At 34.9% G+C, this 6,011-nt stretch overlaps 1 protein-coding gene across 5 annotated transcripts in view; it reads right to left on the reverse strand.

Moving 5' to 3' along the window:
- The window catches only part of NRG1 (neuregulin 1), a 1,117,663-nt gene that overhangs the window by 241,040 nt on the left and 870,612 nt on the right, over nt 1–6,011 (reverse strand). The window lies entirely within an intron of this gene.

Genomic DNA, 6,011 nt, shown 5'->3' on the forward strand with positions numbered 1-6,011 from the left:
CAGACATAAAGAACTTTTCCATAAATAACAACAATTTAACTCAAAAATATATCACAGCCTAAGGATTCATCAGGGAAATGTGTACTTGTTCCTAAGGAAGGTCCATGGTCCTGAAGCAGCAAATTTTTTGGCATGGGTAAGAAATGTGTTGAACTCTGCTGTTTTTGCTCTAGTCCATAAGTTTTTATCTTTTGATATGTACAAATAACCCAAGTGGAAATTTCTTTTCAGAGACAGGAAAGCGGAGTAAAATGTTTCAAGTTCCCAAAATCATCTGGAATGAAATGATAGCTTTGCTGCTTAGAAGAAATTCCTCTTAGCAAGATTTACTATGTTACTATGACTAGATGAATTTATCTCCTTTTCCCAACCTCATTAAAACATACAGCACTTCCCTAAAGCCATTTTGGCTCAAATGTTTTTCTGTGAAAGTTGTGGTATGCATTAACTAATTCCAAGAAACCAAAATTATCTAAACCTTTTCAAATCCTAGAACAATCTGAGCATGCTCAATAATATAACATGCTTTAAATCAGCCCATAGATGACCTGTATAGGCAAAGTAAATGGGTAATAAAAGAATGGGCAAGACAGTTTTGACAAATTGCGCATGACTCTGAAAGAAATGTTGGAATTGAGATCCAAACTATTTGGATTGGACTGTACATTGGTGAAATTGTCTATACATTCAGACATCCACATTTCCAAAGGCAGAGCCTCAGATCAATAAAAGCCACTCATGGGCTATCCCTAAATGTTTTAACGTCGCCGTTCTGTGATGATGGGACCAATACTAATTAGACACATATGTCTTCAATCACACTTCCCATGTTTTGAAAATATCTGAACTAAGATGGAATTATGGTAAAACCAATAAAATTTAAGCTTCAGAGCTCCACACTTGCAAGAGTCCCATCCAAGGCCTGTAACTAATTTTGGATTTTTTTTTTTTAATCCTCCAAAATTTACTCCTATTTGAGGAGATATAAATATGGTTTGAGAAATATAGTAAAAATGCAGACAAGTTTACCAGTTTGAGTTTGCTATATTATCTGGCCAAATAGGTTTTTTAAAATTTTTAAATACTTTAAATTTTTCTTGGTTTTTGTATTACCAGCCCTGAATGATTCAGACCAGCCTCCCATTGTCATCACAGAGAACATCCCCACCTTACCATGCTATGAGCACATAGGTTTGCAAAGCTTCTCCAAGTTTCTGGGTAAGGGGCAAATGGCTGGTAAAGAGAATGTCCTCTTGCTGTGCTCGTGAGTATGACATCTGTTTGTTCAAAGGCACAGTCACTCAAACTGCTAAAAGTACAGTTCTGTTTGCATACATTTCTTACAAAAATGGTCTGGAGTACAAAAGTACTTAGTAGTTTTAAGATTACTCTTAGGCCTTACCTTTCTGCCTCACATTTTGCAAATCATAGAAAACAAGGACCATGCCTGATTATTTTGTTCAAATGACACTGATCAAAGATCTATCTGCCTTCCTGACGATGAATGAATGCATATTAATTTATACATAAAAAGGTGTTAATTACTTTGAGGGCAGATTCTGTGTTATTGGAATTTTATGGCTTCCATGGTACTGAATATAGTACTTTTAACCTGTTAGGTATATTGAACATATTTGATGGATAATAATTGAGTCTATTTTACAAGGTGTTCAGTTAATTAACAGTGTTCAATTTTGATACATCCTAGTAATTTCTCTTTAAAACTGCTAAATGTATTGTTTTTAAGGTAATTATTTGTGGATAGAGTTAAGATAATCATTTTGGGTTAGAGTTAAGAATATTTTATTTTATTCTTTTCTTTTCTTTTCTTTAATTTTTAGAGAGAGGAGAGTGTGTAGGCCAGGGAGAGGGAGAGAGAGAGAGAGAGAGAGAGAGAGAGAGAGAGAGAATCCTAAGCACACTCCGTGCTCAGCACGGAGCCCGATCCGGGGCTGGATCCCATGACCATGAGATCATGACCTGAACTGAAATCGAGAGTCAGACACTCAACTGACTTAGTTACCCAAGTGCCCAGAGTTAAAAATTTTAATGGTAATAACACAATACTAATTCAAAAGAGATTATCTCAGTGTCTACGTGATTCTAAAAGTCTGTCCTGTAAGTGTATCAGAGGAGGAAAATAACAGAGTTAAGTTAATTATTCAAGTTAAATTCACTAGAATCAATCCAATCAAAACATTTAGCTGTCCAATGCAGACCTAGCCTAAAATTAAGATCTAGAGGTCTCTTATAGCTACCTAAGTAATCCAAATCACTTATGCTACTTAAATTTCTAGCGTTTCATATCCTGATTACACGCTGTTTGTAAACAGAGGAGTTTAGGATTATACTTTCAAGGTCAAGCTCTTAACAGCAGTAATGGTTTTTGTTGATGGTGGTGGTGGTAATGACGTCTTCAAATGTTATTAACCTAGGAAATTGCGTATTTCTACTATTGTTTGTATATATGCATTATATATACACAAGAAAATATTTGTTATTTTTCTCAGTGTCATGGACCTAAACTATGAAAGATCAGACAAAATGCTAAATGTGAAAATGGAAGCATTCTTTTTCTTTTTTTTTTTAGGTTTTAGAAAACCATCAGGAAGTCATGCGACCATATAGTAAACTAAGACAGGTCATACTTATGAAATGCCAAAACATACAATTGAACATGGAAAAAAAATTAGCAACACACAGAATTTTTTTTTTCTAGACTGTGGAAACTATTTGCATTTTTGCCTTTTGGGAACATTTTTTAAATGTATGCAGAAATTATTTCTTTCTTAAGGCATTTTAAAAATTAAAATATTACCATAATCATGAATAAATCATATCTAGTCATGAACTGAAATTTTTGTTGTGAAACTTTCTACATATACATCTTTATAAATAACTCTTCATGAAATTTCTATTAATACATGATCAGTGTTTTAAAGAAACAACATGACTCGGGGTGCCTGGATGGTTCAGTCGGTTGAGTGTCTGACTTTGGCTCAGGTCATGATCTCAAAGCTTGTGAGTTCGAGCCCCACGTCGGGCTCTGTGCTGACAGCTCAGAGTCTGGAGCCTGCTTCAAATTCTGTGTCTCCCTCTCTCACTGCCCCTCCCCTGCTCATGCTCTGTCTCTCTCTCTCTCTATCTCTCAAAAATTAATAATAATAATAAAGAAACAACATGACTGAAAAGAAATTGTAATAAAAATAGCATTACCTATAATGCCAATTATACTTTAGGAAATGATAGATCTTAAAGCAAATGTTTCTGAGAGATATTCTAATATCATTAAAGAGCAGCCTGATAAACACAGCTATTTGTGCCTTGGTTAGAAACACCCTGTTTCTCCAAGTTGGTTTAATTGCATCTCAAGTGAAAACATGTTTTGTTCTCATTAAGTGCCATTTTAATTTCTGATTGGAAGTCATAGGCACTTTGAAATAACAGCACCTTAACTGCATGGACGTTTCTGAGAAGAAAAAAACAAACATTTTGAAAACATTTGGATCCCATTTGGATTTCAATCAGGCAGACAGTAAAATCTTGGGGAATTTTCTGATTTATAGGAAAAGTGATAGAAGCCAAGTGAGATTGCAGACATATTACAAGAATCTTGGGTGATTTTTACTATAGTAAACACAACCTCTGATTAAATCATAAACCTAACAAACATTACTTTTTGACATTTTGGTGAATTATTGGTATACAGTTGAATCAAGGCTCTGCTCGTCTTGTGTGTGATCTCAGAAAAAGAGAATGCTTATTGTTTGCCATTATAATTGATTATTGATAGAAAAACCACACATTCTGGCACGCCCAGGACCTTACTGCTTTACACCTGTGCTCCAGGTGTAATTACTAATAGCACCTTTCTTCACTCTCAAATGTACCTATATTGGTCCATAAATTATCACTCCATTACAATATAATTTTGTTTGTTTTTGGTTATCACTTATTTATCATTGACCTGTATCCCGGACATTGTGCTGTACATGTAGAACATCATAATGCCATTTACCCTTTACAATAACGTTAGGAGGGAGATACTATTTTTCACTTTTCATTTTACAAATGCACAAATTAAAGTTAGGAGTTTCAAAATCCTGTGCCTTAAAGAGTTACCTAAGACTTTGTCTACATGATACCCTAAGCACTACTAAAACCATTTCAAAATTTCAAATGTTTTCAGGTATTTGATCACTCAGTATCATTTTACACTGTCCCGATAACATTTGCAAATGGATTTTTTAAATATTTATTTATTTATTTATGTATTTATTTATTTATGTATTTATTTTGAGAGAGAGAGAGAGAGAGAGAGAGAGAGAGAGAGAGAAAGCACACGTAGGAGCAGGGGAGGGACAAGAGGGGAAGAGAGAGAAACCACACAGTCAGCCCTGAGCCCAATGCGGGGCTTGAGCCCATGAACCATGAGATCAAGACCCGAGCCGAAATCCAGAGTCAGACTGCTTAACCGACTGAGCCACTCAGGTGCCCCACAAATGGATTTTTTTAAAATTCAACTTGCATAGTTTCCCTTTCTTAGATTCTTCTTTTAATAACTTTGGCTGAAATGTTTGGCAAAGAAACAGTAAGAAACTTCACTTTTCTCGACTAAATTATCAGAGCAATCTCTCCTCTAAAACTAATTAAGCATAATGCTTAATTACTTTTTAGGGGAAAAAGTGGGAAGAAACATATAATGGGAAGAACATGACGGTTTTCTTGGATGTACTTATAAGTGTCTGGGGTTTTATTCCTCTTAAGTAGGAAAATTTTTCAGTAGACAATAGAATATGCTCAATCTACTACTTTTTCTCCTTTTTTCTAGATTTGCTTTTCAGAAATTTCATGAGGATTCCATGGCACTAAATTTCCACTCCATCACAGACCGTATCTCCCAAATACAACTTTTAAGTCCCAAATATTCAATGGCTTAATAGGTAGTTTGTTTAGGGGATATGGAAATAATTACTCACTAGAATAAAATGCCTAACTCTTTCTAGAACAACTTTATACAAGCATTGATTTGTGGATCTGGTTATCAAAAATCTTCATATATGAAGCAGGGATGGATGTAAGGGGAGGTAGGAAGGAATGCAAACGTAAATCAATTCCAGTTGAAAGGCCTATAATTCATTTAAATTCAAGTACTTGATTATCAAAATCACTGTTAGTCTAAAATGTAAAGATCTTAATTTATTATTGAAAATGGTGTTTAAAAATGTATGCCCTGGATTATTTCAGAAAGCTACAGTTGTCCAAAGTAAGTGTCAATCAATTGTTCAGTGGATGATTCTGGCAGCCATGTTTTGATTAAAGGTGCCAACTGAGGCCAGGATTGGAGTGAGCCACCCAGTTCTCCACAGTACAGATTTCAGTGAAAGTTACACAGGAACCAGTCATGTGGTGAATTAAAGCCTTGGTATTTTACAGCTCCTTGATTATCTACTCCGTGCTGGGGGAGAAGGAACAACAACAACAACACCACAACAAAACCACATGGCAACCTATGCATAGAGTTTCTGTCACTAATTCAAGTTTTAAAAACTCAATTTGTATTATATCTATCTACCTGTCTATGTATCTATCAGTCTATCTGTTGTTATACTTTACAATAAATTGGATTCTTGCCTCCAAGTTTGCTTAAGAAAGCTGATCATACAAGTTCAATCTTATCTAACAACTTGTTCACATATTCAACACTTAATTGCATGCCTAGCATGTACTATGCTTTGTTCTGGGTTACAGGAATACAGTGGTAAGTGAAACAAAGTATTACCCTCATAAAGTTCATACTCAGGCAGTAAACAACTACACTAAATGTATAACCACAAACAACAATTTCAAATGGTCATAGGTGAAAAATAAAACAACGGAAGAGGATAAAGAATAACAGAGGGTTGGCTATTTGACACAGAGTAGTCAAGGAAGGTTTCCTTAAATAGGGAATGGTTAAGCAAAGAATTCAATGATGTAAAGGAATGAGTCATGCTGAGATCACAAGGAAG

This window comes from Panthera onca, chromosome B1, assembly GCF_046562875.1.
Source record: "Panthera onca isolate mPanOnc1 chromosome B1, mPanOnc1 haplotype 2, whole genome shotgun sequence".
Taxonomy (NCBI): domain Eukaryota; kingdom Metazoa; phylum Chordata; class Mammalia; order Carnivora; family Felidae; genus Panthera; species Panthera onca.